This window comes from Clarias gariepinus, chromosome 17, assembly GCF_024256425.1.
Source record: "Clarias gariepinus isolate MV-2021 ecotype Netherlands chromosome 17, CGAR_prim_01v2, whole genome shotgun sequence".
Lineage (NCBI taxonomy): Eukaryota > Metazoa > Chordata > Actinopteri > Siluriformes > Clariidae > Clarias > Clarias gariepinus.
The window spans coordinates 13,560,163-13,576,434 of record NC_071116.1 but is presented as its reverse complement, the minus strand read 5'-3'; the positions used below and the strand labels follow the sequence as shown (position 1 = coordinate 13,576,434).

Genomic DNA, 16,272 nt, shown 5'->3' with positions numbered 1-16,272 from the left:
TAAAGAGGTGGAATGAAGGTTCTCCCATTCTGCAGCACCTGGGTCAACATGCACTGTCGGCAAACAAAGTGCATGCAGAAAAGAAGAAAGGAGAGGAAAAGGGCGGAGAGGGAGGTGTAAGACTGCTGCTTTTGTTTTGGCCCTGGAGAACATCAGAATGTCACACACAAACAATGAAAGACACACGCACACACACACACACACCAAATGCTTATAGAGGCAGTCAAATGCTCAAAGAGTTAAAGAGAGGTCAAAAGTTTCAGGTGGTGTAACATTTGTAGACAACACTGTCTCCATAATGAACATCAGATCCAATCTGCCTTTATTAAATAAATATGCAACATTTTCTTAAATAGTAACAGCTACCATAAGGTAGTGATCTTGTCACACACATTAGAAACGTTACCCGCTAAGCAGTTAGTCAGGTGGTTTGTGCTTTTGTGTTCATTTTGTAATAGGAGCCAAGTGTAGGTTTGAATCACAATAGAGTCATCCTAGTATTGCACCTTGTTAAAGAGGCGAAAACAGCCGGTCTTATCTGTTCATCTGAGTATGTGTGTGTGTGTGTGTGTGTGTGTTTGATTTCTACCCTGACTACACTATTAAAATTGGGCTGTTGCTGATATATAAACATTGACAGTGACTAAATACATGCAAATATTGTATTTCCTACGATGTAGAACAGTTGAGAACACTATCCTACTGAGAATCCCATCACACTCACACTCTATTTCTCTAATCTATATAAAAACATAAATCCCACACATCTCTGCACACATACGCACCACTCCCACTCCTCACCTCTGAGCTTCGTTCTTTTACTGCAGGCATCCAAGAAAGACCGACTATGTGTCAGCCACAAACACACAAATCCCACACTGTTGATTTCCATCAACGAACTAACAATACTCCATTACATACATTTACTTATGAGGAATTCTTTTATATTTGGCAACTGGCAGTGATGCCCAGCAAAGAATGTGAAGTGATTTTTTTTTTAATGAGCTCTGAAAAGTTTAGGGTGTATTTTATTTTAATTTATTTAATTTTGACGTAGAAATCTGATTGGACGAGTGGCATTTCACAAGTGATGATATATAGCATAACAGCACTGACTTTTCACTTTGTTTATCATCGTTGATACATTTGTTATTACAATTGTTACAATTGTTCTAATAGTCAATAATTATACTAACCCACATTTAAAACTGTTTAAGTGTCCTGTAAGCACTTTCAGCAATAACGTTATATTATCTGAAAACAATACTTCTCTGAAGTAATTGCTTCTAAATTGTTCCCAATTGCGTCTGATTGTTCTGACGCCAATACAAATCTTACTAGTGTCTAACATAGGGCTGAATCCCAAATCCCTAAAGGGTAGTAATATTTGGTGAGTAGAAAAGGTTATATTGGGTGTGTAGAAAGGGTAATATTTGGGGGGTGTACACCCTAGACCTAGAGTTCTACTTAACTTTCCTTTACGCTTTCCATTTTGTATTCAACCCCAGAACAAGGAAGTTAGTTTAGATATTCTAAAGTGTAATAAAATCTAAAGTAAATCTGGAAGGTTTCTCATGACTGTCCCATCACCTTTATGGTTTATTCTCCTTGCCATTTGGCTACACAGAACCAGTAAGAATTTAAAACCTATTTCACCCCTGTTAATTACACTAACTATTGTCTGCCAGCTCAATGCTACCTCCAAAAGTCCTGGTTAGTTAGTTCCACCAGTTGTGGAAGGATAAGGGTGGCTGAAATAAAATAATTGATTAATGATACAAACGAATCAGAATCTGTTGATAACAAATTGCATTTGTATATAACTGTTATATAAAAGCAAGATCACACTTATATTATATATATATTATTATAATTATAAGAATATCGGTGTTGACTTTCTATATCTAGTGTATCTATGTGATGACTTTGGCCGCATCGGGGCTGTGCCGATATTTAGAACAAATGCCCTTCCTCTTTAATGATATCGCTTACATCTAGAAACCAGAATAATGATGAAAAAAATAGAGCTAGCAATGTTATTGAACATTCAATAGATATTTAGAAATTTATATGAGGGTTGTTCTCTGTGATGTCGAAACACATGATGTACAGTACTATGACATGGATACAACATTTCCCTGCAAAATAACCACTAAACAAATAAGTTTGCATGAAGCATAATGTGTAATATAATAAAAATAATATTTATAAATATACAGAGCCATGTAAGAATTTAAGGCTACTCAGAAAAAAAAATACAAACACCTTTTGCTATATCTGCCGAACTTTCATCCTGAACTATCCTGCATTAAAGATTTTCATAATCATTTACATTTGCGAGATAAAGAGAACAACTTTGTATATTAAAGTTTGCATGAAGAATCTGAATGATCTGTCTGACAGGCCAAAAGGAAGAAGACCGTTTCAGATTCCGGAACGTGGGCTTTTGTCAAGCACTGTCATGACTTTCTGCCTTTTGCCTCAGGAAGCAGAAATGCCAATTTTGTGTGATCAGGTAGCCTGACTGCAAGGCACGTGTGACCGACAGCCTGCAGTCCCAAGTGCTGTGGGGGTTTTGTGTCAAGTTCCAGTGCAAGAACACACAAAAGACTGGGGGAGAAAAAAGGATCTCCTTCGTCAGCAGGAACCAGCCCAAAGGGGGAACACACACACAAAAAAAAAGCAGTGCAGGAGGGCAAACAATAGGAGTGCCTTGAAACATGTCAGCTGAGGAGTAGAACCGTCTGGCATCCTGGACCTTTCCATTAACTGATCTGATCTTATTCACAGGTTACTGAAACGAATGTGGACAATGAAAGATAGAGAAAGCTCCTCGATCAAAGATACTCCTGTGCGTTAGTGGGTTAAATGCCATTTACTCTGGGGCTCCTCATTTCACACTGTACAGACAGAGAGGCAGCCGAGTGGAAAAGAACCTCATCAACACTCTTCCCTCTGTACACACACACTATCACGCACTTGTAGACACAATTTTGTCTTCTGTGTGTGTGCATGTGTCATTTCATTCTTTTACCTTGGTCACTGCACAGCTAGAGCATCAAAATCTAGTAGGAGTATAGAACAAGGGTTTGTCTACAGCTTTGCACCACTCCCAAGCTGTTTGTGAGCTGAGGGTGTGAGAAAATTTAGGCACATTTCACAAGATGATTTGAAATGAACATTTTGCAATTTATAGTGCAAGCGCTGTTATTACTTAATAACTGTTAGTTACTGTTGCTACTAGATGTTATTGAAAATAATTGGATATTGTTGAATGGGTATGTCACCAGTCACAAAAGTTTTAATCTCAATGCATAATGTACCAAACGTTTTAGCGGCAGAAAATCAGACATAGGAACAAATATTACTCTTAATAAAGTACCCATTTTTATCCATCCTAATTAGAACAAGAATAAAACATTACTTAAACTTCTCTTCGGAATGTGGAACACTCACCCCCTGTGTGAAATACTAATGTGATTCGGCCTCGCACAGAACAACTGACTACAATCAGGACTTTTACATGCACACTTAAGTTGACCAGGCTGTTGAATTGGACTATATTACTGTTTAATGATTTATTGACCAAAGTGTGTCCGACTCCGCTACAATAGGTGGCGATATGTCCCCTTTCTGCTTGTTAGTATTGCGTTCCCGGTTGACCTATTTTGTCACAGACCAAAACAGCCGGCAGACAAATTAGCTAGAGGCAACCTGGTAACATGCCAAACAGTGAAAACATGGAAAACGTTATAATGTTGTACATTTCTTACTTTTGGTTCTATACAAATAAGATGCACGCTACCCCTTGTCTTCATGGGTTTTATCCAAAGGCAGATGGCCCCACCAAATTGTTAGCACCTTCGTCCACCTTTACACATTTGGTCGACTTCCGGGAGGAGTTGAGATGTACTATTTAGTACTATTTCAACCAGACTAACATGGTGACATTTGGTTTAAACGTCCAGTTTTCGTGGACTACCACAATTAGTCAGACTAACACAATGGCATGAAAACAAACTGAGGCTCTTTGTGTGAGGGTAGGACTTCTCAGGAATGCACTAATCCCAGCCATTATCCCAGCCACTTACAGTTCATTTACTGATTATGTGTGGTTCATCCAGTTACCCAAAAACTGTCTGTGCATGCTACAAACATGCATACAAATTATAGTCTTAAACACATTTTTCAAAATGTTTTTGTTGCTATTCCTATGTGAGAATATGTACCGCGCATGGTCACATGGTCTACTCTTAAAGCATGTATAAAAAAAATATATGAGAAGAAGGTAAATGTGGTGGAAGGACATGAACAAGTGAAGAGGTCCAAAGAGACACAGACAAAGAGAAAGAGAACATCCATGTTAATTATACATCACAGGGTAAGGATGAGAAAACAAATTTGTGAGCTTTTTTTTTTTTATGTCAGATTTTCCTCCAGGAACACCTCCCTCCCCTCACATCTCCTCCTCCTTTCTTCCCCTCCTCTGGGTGAAACTGCTTAAACAGCTATGCACTCCTATGCTAATGCTGAGGCAGGGGGGACATGGCGCATTAAGAAGACACACATTAGCTTAAGAGAGGAGGAAACAGCAGGGGAGGTCAGGAAGCCCAGAACACGTGCAGCTCATTCATTCATGAAGCTGATAAAGGATGATGGAGGAAATTTGATAATACAAGATAACACAGTCGCTGTATTAATCGAATTTAAATGCAACATGTCAGTTTTTTATTATTATATTTTTAATACTCACAGTCTGTGGATCATGTGAAGAAAATAACCCTGGGTCTGTATATTAACCAAAGTGACTGCGGCGTCGTGGCTAAACGCATTGTGAAAAGTAGGTCACTTGACTCTGTCTTTCACACACACACACACACACATGGTGTGATTTCTTATTGACTTCATTAAGGTGTGCTTTAGACATGATTTTCCAGTTCTCCACCCCCACCTCAGACCCTTCCCCACTGGGGCAGCGGCAGCAGACCTGAGTGAAGTCGCTTCAGGGTTCCTGTGCACTCCGAGCAGAGCCTCTGTTTCTCTTCCACACACAACACACACATTGACATGTTCGTAAGGTATGTCCATTGACCCATTCATTACTTTAGCTAGATAACACTGTCTCTAACCTTACTCAAGCCTCAAGCCAATAACCATATCTTTTAAGCTTTTCCAAAAATGCCATATATTCCCACACACACCATTTCCAATGAGCATCTAAATGTCTGTAGATTCTGGTCTCTCGGAAGAAGTATTTCCTAGTGTCTATTTAACCTTATCTTACACATGTTCTTCAAGTGTCATGAACAACGCTGATAAAAAGACAGCGCCGTTCCCGCAGAATATCCACCTTAAGAATTGTGTTTAAAGCACCAAGTCAGACGTCCAGACTGAGCCACAATGAGTTGCGACTGTGATAGGAGAGAGCAGATAAGGCCAGATGTTTGGGAGGGAAGGAGTGTGCTTGCTGAGCAGAATCTTCTGTCTACAGAGTACAGTATCTATGTAGGCATGATTTTATATCATGGTAAGGACCAAAAGTCACAACATGGATGACAGTTTTTCCCCACATAGAAAACCTAGATTTTGTTTAAAAAAAAAAAAAGATACCAAAGGTTTCTTTTTGTTATTGAAGATGGAGTTAGATTTAGATATAGTGTATGATTAATTAGCTGCATTACTATTTATGTCAGTGAATTGTGCTTACAGGTATAGTATATATATATATATATATATATATATATATATATATATATATATATATATATATATATATACGTATGTGTCTGTATGTCACAACGCCAGGGCAACTGGAGTGTGATAAAGAGCAGGCGCCTTCTAAAAGAGGCTACTAAAAACACAGCCAACAGAGTCACCAGTACACACAGGCATTTATATACACACACACACACTTTCTTTCGGTCTCTCCCAGTCTCTCTTTAACACATGCACACACACACACACACATCCACACACACACACACAATTGTGGCTCATTGTCTCTTAACTCTCGGTGTGGAGTGGAGGACAGGCTGCAGGTCTTTGTTTGGGTTGGCTCTCCTCCACCACACTGCACACTATGCAATCCCATTCAAAAGTAGAGTGTGAGACAGGACATGTTTAAAGTCTAGGAGCAAGTCTGGTTCTTTCTCCTACTCCCATTCTTTCTACCACTCTTTGTCCTTCACTCACGTGTATTCTCGTTCTCCTCCACACTCTCGGTTTCATACTTCACCGTATTGAGATGCCGATCCTGGCACACTTTCTGTGTTTCTTTCTTTCCTTCTTTTGTCTCTTGATAGTCTATAATCTTTTACCCAAGTCCCCCACCCCTTTTATATCGGTCATTTTCTTTCCGTCCTACTTTGCACTTCAAATGGCTTTATAATGTGTCTTTAAAGACAATTAAATGACAGTGATAATAAGCACAATAGTCATAAACACTTCTGTAATAAGCACTACGATGTTGATCGTTGTGCTCGGCGACTTCCTGTGATTGTCATTTTTTCGTGCTATATAGGGATCAAAGGGGGAAATGTATAAAAATATCATACATCCCTCTCTCCCCTCTGCGTGTCTATTTAGCTGCGGTGACGCTGCACAGCCGAGACTTACAGCAGCGACCTAATGACCCCAACAAGAGCCCAGTCGTGTCTCTCTCCTTCTCTCTGCGTTCACATGATCTTCATCTTATGACCCCTGTCTCCCATTCCCACCGCTTACTCTCTGTTATTTCCTTCCTGATCTTTGCCTTTCTCATCTTTCCGTTTCCTACACACTACCATCCATCCCTCCCAGTTCGACTTCCTTTTACATCATCTCATCTTCCTCTCTGTCTCTCTCTGCTCTCGCTCTCTCCCTCTCTTATTGAGTTCTAAATCACAAAACAGTGTGGTGAGACGTATAAAGGCATCTATCCGCTTAAGGGGGAAAAAACTCAGACCCGCACACACAGTTAAGGTCAGAGCACAGTACAGCTGAGACATCAAACCAAGATACAGCCAAGAGTGTGAAACGAGGTATCACAGTCTCGGAGTTCTGGGAACGCTCCAGTTTTGACAGATTCAGATAAACTCAGCACTTCCAGTACAGACTCGGGAGACCCGGGACTCTCTTGCAATGCAACTTTAAAAGTTTGTGTCGAGACACAAGAGGATTGATTTTACTTTACTGGCTCCACATACTGTCTGCACACTCACAGAGAATGCGTGCAAGGACGAGACAGATGAGTGTGCTCCCCCCTCGAGACTTATCTCTAACACCTCCATCTGGAGGCAGGGGCTTTACGACCACACGGCACTTTGGTTCAAAGAGCTGCACCTCCAACCAAAACAATGCTGGCCACACACACACACACACACACTCACACACACACTCACACACACACACACACACACACACACACACACACACACAAAGACACCAGTTGTCCAACAAAGGTAGGAGCCACTTGTAGGGAAGCTTTAAGAACAATGTGAAACAATGTTTTAAAATAAGAGATGGGGGGTCCAGCACACACATACACACAGGATTAATGGATATAACACATAGTTAAAAAGGGAAAAGAAGCAGAAAAGACTATCCAGACTATACAACAAATGAACTTATGACTTAATATGAGTGTGTACCTCTACAAGTCCATGAAATGCACCTCCACTGGTGTCTGGCTCTCCTCCTTTAAGAAAGAAAGAACTGCAGGTCATTTAGATCCCCAGCTGTACAGGTAACGCCGTAGATTCCACCATGAGCTGATATTCCTCGTTCTCTCTTTCTATCTCCAGTGTTACTCTTCTTTCTTTAAACATGAGTGGAGTAGAGTAGTCTATCCGGTAATAGCTGGCATGTAGAGGGTGTGTGTGTGTGTGTGTGTGTGTGTGTTTCCCTCTCTCACTCACTCACTTGTTCTCTTGCTCCACCCTCCTCACTCCTCCCCCTCTCTCTCTCTCCCTCCTTCACTCCCCCTCTCCTGTCTCACCTCCCCTGGTTCGAGAATCAACTGCCAGCATGCAGTCTGGCAGTTTGCCTTCAGGTCACGTGACTCCCACAGACTCAAAGTTTGCATTTTAAATTTTCTGTTCCACTGAAGGATCTGTAACAAGAGAACTTTCGAAAGAAGAACTAGGCAAAAGCTCTGTATCAAAAGGGTCAACAAGGAAAAAAAAAAAAAAAGCTCACACTCATACAGAGACATTTCATGGATGGCTGCGTCTTTCAAAAGACCTCTGTCCTTTTTCATGCTGCATTAAAGTAAGCAAAGTGATATCCTTAAGCAAGTTAATCACATTATCATTTAGCTGCTTTCTTATCTGGAAACAGGGAGAGCGTGGGAAAACGTCTCTCTCACACGCCCATGCACTTTAAACCACAGGAACCTGCCGGGAATGGTCACAGCTCCAATCAACACTATTATTGTAACTGTAACTGCTGGTAAATGAGTAACCCTCGATGGCTAGGAGCACAGATCAGTTGTTTTTGTGGTTGGTTGCGAGACTAATGATTTTGGACTCCTGCCAGCCGCAAAACCTGAATTAACACCCTTCTACAGGTTCCACGTGCGACGATGTAGCAATAATGATCAACTTGAATACATTTTATTCAGTTGGGTTTCACCTGAACATGCAAGAAGAATTTAAGGAGTGAACGAGTCCAGCTTTTCCAGGTCTAGCTGTTAAGAACACACACACGCCCCTAAGGTTTGCCTGTGGACTTGGCTGTTTAGGGTGATGGTCATGATTAGATACATACATAGATACAGGGAGATGACTGCTATATATCTAAAAGGTAATTTACAGAGAAATGCATTGCCATGAGCAAAGTGCAAAACTTGGGTATAGTAAACAATCAGGGAAAATACATTTCTATGTAAAGAAAGAATAGAGAGAAAGTCACATAAAACCCACAGGTCAGATAACCTTTTGTACTTTTAAGCTCAAACTAAAAATATTTTTATTTTTCTATCTTATTTTTTTTTTAAGTCATACATATAATACAGAAAATGTGTGTGCCAAAAAAGCTACTTCTGAAGATTATGCAACATGGAAGTGACTAATCTTGCTTCCCTAAAAATTCTAGTTTCTAACTTTAGCTATTTTTTATTGATTTTTTACCGTAATACTTTAAAGAATAATAATAAGAAATGCAAATTATTCATATTTCTTTATGAGTATTGATACTAAAATTGGTGTAAGCTTCTAGAAGCATATAATCTGCAAAAAATTTTGCTTAAATTGTTTTTTTTGGTAAAAGCTTTTAGTAAAAACAAAAACTCTGTAGTGTCCGTAACCATGTCAGATTCAGGTTGTAGTATCTTAACAATTTTACATTTTAGAATAATACGCTTTTTCATTTTTATGTCTTTTTAGGTTAAATTAAAATTAGCTAAGTTTCATCTAAATGAGAATTAAGTTAATTGAAAGATTTTAATTTAAAAAGTTCCAGACACTACATAAAAGGGTTAGAAACCAAGAAACAGTAAATGGAAATTAATATTTTTTGCAAAAAACAAAGAATAGATCGGGAGAAAGCGTAAGAAGCGTAAAGTATTATGAAAAATGGTGTTACTATCTATGATTCTATTTAAAGATTTACTTTTTCACCTAGGTGTGACACTTTTTAGCACCAATACCATGTTTTGGCTGTAATCACAACATATAGCTTTAGAGCCTTCCTGTAATTTGTTCCCTTTTACCGTTTCACTCCCAAAATAGAAACCAAATTTATAACCTTGGTTTCATCTTACCCCATCATATACAATACCCATCAACCCTATGAATTTTTTTTTAAAACACTATGAAAAAAAATATTTAAAAGTTTGCATTACTGTATTAATTAGTGTGTAATAAGTGTAATTAGAGGTGTACTAAAGTTTGGTATGTTTTATCTACTCTTTATTTAAAGGGACAGACAACACAGACCCAAGGGACTTTTTGCTTGTTAGTGTGAATGGTACTACAGCGAAATTTAAACAAGAGTAAATATTTATGAGAAAAAGGTACCAGGTTTAACCGCCCTAGACCTGCCATAAATACCTGGCTGTTAAAGGGATATAATTGAGGAATGATCAATTATGTTACATTCAGCACTGAAATCCTGTGTCTTTAATGACAATGCAGGCTAAATATGTTGTGTATTCTGCTGTCTTGTTTGCTGTATTCATGTAGAATTAAAGAACTTATGACTGCAGAAGTTAAAGCAATTAAACTGGGTGGACTAGTCATGTTAAATCACACCCGTTTTTAGGGTTATTTAAAGTGCTAATGATAACACAACATTCACACAAAAGCGAGTAAGCAAGGGAATGACATGAGGCTTATCCAAGTAAAAAATAAATCCTAATAGTGATTCCTAAGTAAGCTAAAAGCTCTTAATATTGTATTTGTAATAAATCCAATGTTTGCAAATGAAAAAAAAAAAATCTAATAAACATCACAAGGTTTTAGTCGGAATATCCAGTCGGTATGTGCTCCGGGACTGCCTGAGATTCACTTCCTCTGTACACCACACTGACAAGAAGGACACACCTTCCAGGCACCTAGGCGTGGATGACATTCCAGCACGCAAAGAGCTTTATATCCATGTGAAAAGGAGGCAGAGATGACATAAAACATTGGCTTTGAATGGCAAGCGTTTAAAGACAATACCCAGAAGAATGGGTGCCAAATTCACACCGCATTATCTCAGTCAAACTCAGTGTGTGCAGTGACAGCTGTTGAGCGTGTTAAGACGTGCTCACAGAAGAATGACAGAAACTGTAGGATTTTCCTTCAAAATGCCAATCAAGATGGTGCATGTTGTTACTCAACCCCCTTGTCACAGTATCTGTCCTGTACGTGATGGCTACAAAGAATGCAAAATAAATGAAAGCATTCTGCTGTAAAACATGAACAACGGGGCAAAAGAATTATCAGCGGTTTGTTTAAAGTAATGCTTTTTGCATCTTATTATTGAAACCTAAACATCAGTGTTTTTCATGTTAAGTTGCCCCTCTGGTTTTTCTAAAGGCCATGTTTTATATTAAGCAGCATGAATTAAGAAGAAATCGTAGTTAAATCAGGAACCTTGTTATCTTGCAGGATTAAATGAAAAATGATCCAATCAAAATGTACGAGCTTTCTTTCATATAGTATGTATTATATATATGTACATATACCATACAGATTTTTGTAATATTGTAAAGATTAAAATATTTTATTTGTAAAAAATTTGTAATTTAATTTATTATTATAAATACATTCGACAGCTACTTTGCATTGATAATATTTCTTCAACCAGTTGAAATCAACTTATCTGCATACATGAATGTCAATCCCATAAGATGTGTTTACATGCTCAAAGCATTAAATCTGAATATATACGTTTTTGACACGCGAAAAGTGTTTAATCTGCCAAATACAAGAATTCAGTGAAATGTGAGAAATGCGAGCCAATCAGTGCCTCTTCCTCAGCCAGAGACCCAGTGGACGACAGTAAAGACAGATGGGAGAGAGTTGTTTTTATCAGGAATGGAAGTGAAACTTCCTCCCTGGGAATTTATCACATCACCTAATGTTACCCCCACACGGGGCAAACAAGGGCAGAAAGTATATTTATTCCAACCAGAGAGAAATAACAGCAGTGTTTAAATGCCTATTATTTACCCTTGTCGTATTTTTATTGAAAATCCATTTTACATTTGGCCGGATCAGGGCAGCCTGTTCCGACTGAAGTGTTCACGTGATGCATTCATTATTTAATTGAGCGATTATTTAGATTATTAGTTAAATATAAAGGACCATGTGTTAGTAGGTAATTATACTATATACACACAGTAATAATTCAAAAAAGTAAACACAGAAAGCTTAAAGAATTGACCTATTTTTTTCTTAGTGTAGTCTACCTCATCATATTTCATGACATAATGTAACACAAGTAAAGGCTGATTTGTGAACCAAATGTTATCATTATACAGGGCGTCCCAATAGACTCTAAACATAGGGAAAATTAACATAATTAAGCAATTACATGCATAACACCAGATGTTTTAACATAACTTGATCTTGAGTGGGCGAAACAACTTTATGTGCATTTACAAAGAAATGGCAATAATGTAAAGGATGGTTTTAAATAAAGTGACTATTTAAAAAAAAAATCTACCCTATGTATGGAGAGTTTTGAGGACACTCACAATAAAACGATGTTATAAAATGAAAATTAAGGTAAATTATTTCACACACACAATATCGGTACGTTTGGGATCATGTGATATCTATGTTTGGGGTCGCATTAGTGCGATATGACACTCCTGCTGTCCATGCACAGTGTTGAACAGGAACATATGGCTAAAATTAACGCGATCTTATTATGCATTAATTTTAGCCAGCAAAACAAAGCTGCTTTGAGCTCCAGATTCCCGAGACGTCGCTGAAAACAATCATGTCTGTAAAGAACACCTTGGCATCTTGACTCTATCAGATGCAATCTTATTTCTATAATCGCAACTCTCCAATCTGACTAAAGGGAGGAATTGAAAGGAAAATCAATGTGCTAGATGGTGAATATAAAGTGCAACGAGGTGACTCTGAGATGAAGAGAGGGGAAAAGAAAAATATCTCCCTCCTTCCATCCCTTCCTCTGCCTGTCCCTGTCTATCGCTGTGTCTTTCAGCAAAAAAGTGGTGAGGTCTGCAGTGCTCTTTGTGCTGGTGACTGACATGGTTTATTCATTTGGGCTGCAATTCACTGCTGATGTCTGGTGCGTGTGCACACACACACACACACACACACACACACACACACACACACACACACACATAGTGAGCACACATTCAGTACCTCCCCTGTGCATACTGTGGGCTTAAGGGAAGTATTAAGTGTTATCTGAATCTGTGTGGGCCTGTATATTGAGGAAGTGTGTGTGTTTGCGTATTACAAGTGTGTGTTTATGTGTGTATGTGAGGGATAAGAGTCTTATACCTATGTACCTGCACCTGGTCTCTTATCTGTCATCTTATCAAGAGCAAACTCCATTTTAAGGAAGTTAGCAGCCCCTATCCCTACCCCCCCCCCCCCCCCCCACACACACACAAACCCACACACATAGTATTACTACACACCATATGAGTTTTTTTTTCCTTCATATCCATGATCCTGACCTTAAATTCAGTGGAAATGGGAATCTTTTGTCTCATTTTCATTTTTGAAATGAAATTATCTTAAAGCAATAAAGAAAACATACACAAATACATATACTCCCTAAGAAGTGCCACATGACAAAACAGTCTTACACACACCTGTACACACATACACCCACACTTGTACACACAAACACAGGCACATACAGACTGTACACAGGCACACACATCACATACCCCACACACTGAGCAGGTTCAAGCCTGTATGAAACAGGATCAAAGGCAGTACTGGCACGGCCACTCAATTAGGCTGGCAGTTGACCACCCGGATCTGTCAGTGTCCCAATTACCAGCAAGGAAGAGTATATTTATCATGAGGAACAATGTAACCTTTAAGACAGTCAGACATGTAGCGCACACGTGGCATGTTACATTTGGGATGTACAGAAAGACAGCAACAGAGGCAGGCAGGTATAAGCGAGCTGTCTAGCAGGTCTGCTCTCACCTTTTCATCCCTGAGCAAGGTCGGCTCACGCTGCCCGAGGCCACCTGGACAGAGGCATGCATATTTATTTTGGGAACACATCACCTGCTTGACCAAAGGCAAGAAGACATGACCCATCTGCAGGTAAAAGATGAACTATTGTTTTTGAATTCTTGCCAGTGAATAGGAAAAAAATGTGATGAAAGAAAAAGACACAGTTTTTTTTCTTCTGAAGGTTTTCTCGTGATAGACAAGACCTCAGTAATATGACATGCACTGTATTAAGTAGAGTGCTAATCAAACTCTCATACACTATGCTTATATCTGATTAGTCAGATTCATGATGTAATATAAGCATATCAACAGATCTGGAGATGACATTTGGTATACGATGATGTTATTTATAACAGAAGAACAGTAGTTTACGAAGAGAACCCAAACAGATGTGAAGGCATGAGAAATGCCCCAGCAGAGCAGGATTGAGCTTTTATGCTGGGCTAAATTTAAAGCATTATAAGCCTTGTATTGTAACTGCATTTGGATAAAAAAAAAAATTAGACCAAATATTATTTTCAATTAATTTTCCAGTGCATCTTATTAGCCAATACTTGAAAGAAACTTGATTACATCACCGAATCATAAATTCATATAAAGAAACAGCATCAAACAGCATAGTGCACAATTGAAGAGTTTGATCAGAAGCATTTATGTCAATGTCAATCTTGACCCTTTTCTTTGGAGAGAAAAGGAGACAATCATTATTACATCTCATGAGAGAACAAAGAGAAAGCCTTCAACAAAAAAAAAAGTCCTCTGGGAATAAAGATCATTATAGTCTCGCAGATAGAAATACCCAGGACAATCCAGAGATGAGCTTGAGGGTCTGGGTTGATATACTTCTAGCATTTGACTAAAATGCATTTGGGAAAATCTTTCCATGTCACACTTTGAGTCCTGACAAATCTTTTACTCTCACTTAAATAAATGAAATAGATGCACTGCAGTTTCTCATTCTCACTTACATTCTGTAGACCAACAGCATCCATAGGAAAAAGTGTGTAATAATGCAGTACCGTCTCTGATGGCAAGTTTGGCATAGGAAACCTCCTATTTCCTTCTTTCCCTGAGAGATCTTTAATGAATAAGGTAAGCTAAAAATGAAAAACAGGCTCATGGAGGTGTGGCTTTGGGTTGAATATGGGTTATGTGACAGAAATAAAGAAGGAAACAAAGAAACGACAGAAGAGGAGAGCATCATTAGGCAGAAAGCCAAGCTTATGTGCTTTGATTGTTCCAATAGAGCAATTGACATCAAAGCTCTTAGAACTCAGGTCCAGGGAGCAAATTAAGTGGCATTTAGAAATGATGTGGAAAAAGAAGAGGCCTTGAATTCCCACACATAAGCACGCACACACACAACGCACACATGCACATACACACTCAGGTTTGAGTACAATTTTCAATCAATGTCGAAATACAGACAGTTTTGGCTCATCATATTTATTACAATTTTCAGATTATTTTCTTTCCCAGAGGTTTTTTACTGCCTGACAGATATTTTACACACACACACACACACACACACACGCACGTACGTTATGCGTTATAACGCTATAAGAAGAGACACAAAGTCGCAACAAAGTCTGGTGATATTCAAAATAATCTTCTCCAATCTGGATTTTTGACCTCTAACAAAACCTCATGGGATCACAGACCTACAGTATATGTGATGATGCTGTAAACGTACATGTTTGTATTGTTTTTTTGTTTTTTTTTCATAATCTTTAACAATACTTTTTTACTTTGATGCCTCTCACAACAAAAACACAACCTATGCATGATATCACTACTTATATATATATTAATTAAACATAATATTTGGTCTAAAATGATAATTAAAAAAATCATTTAAATGCAGTTACAATACAAAGCTTATAATACTTGAAATTTAGCCAAACATAACAGCTCGATTCTGTACTGCTGGGGCATTTCTCATGCCCTTATGTCTGTATGTGCCTTTTCCTTTGGGTTCTGGGGTTTTCTCCATAAACTAGTTTTCCTCTGATCTATTATGAATAGACATCATATATATAAGACATTTACTGCATAGAAACAGGGGGAGCAGGGGGACCACACTGAAGCAGGGGAAAGAAGCGATGCTCTCAGTGGAGTGATGTCCTCAGCAAAGCAAAGAAGCAGAACAACATTCTTAGCCGAACAAGGAAGCAAAGCAAGGTCTCTGCGGAATAAAAGGAGGTGGTATGTCTAAAGGGCAGCTTGGTGACATAGTGAGGTTTTGGGCAGTGCGGGTAGACAGAGTAACATCCACAGTGAGGCTGTAAACCATGATGCCATCTTCTGCAGGGCTAAGGTGTAGGAAAATGTCCTCAGCTAAGCAACGAGGCAGAGTGAAAGTCTGTGTGGGGAAGGGAAGGTGGGAGACAGTTTGCTACAGTAGGTCAAAGTCTCCTTCTCAAAACATTCCCTGAGAGGAGGGCACAGTTTTGACCCAATCTCTCCTCCCCCGTTTCCCCCTCATCGGGCAGGCATTTTACGTACAGTAAGTGCTTTTCGCACATTGAAAAAAATCTACTGCGTACATTTTAGGTCAAGGTTTCTGTCATGTACAATTTATTGGAGAAGACAAGGACAAACAAATGAAACTGTGAAAATAAGAACT

General features: G+C 38.8%; 1 protein-coding gene across 2 annotated transcripts in view; it reads right to left on the bottom strand.

The window, feature by feature from the left end:
• Positions 1-7,877, bottom strand: part of tiam1a (TIAM Rac1 associated GEF 1a) — a 53,956-nt gene extending 46,079 nt beyond the window's left edge. For both annotated transcript variants that reach the window (XM_053516108.1, XM_053516109.1), the window contains exon 1: positions 7,629-7,877. The gene's annotated coding sequence lies outside the window, so the exon portion shown is untranslated. The remainder of the gene's footprint in view (positions 1-7,628) is intronic.
• Positions 7,878-16,272: the final 8,395 nt, after the last annotated feature.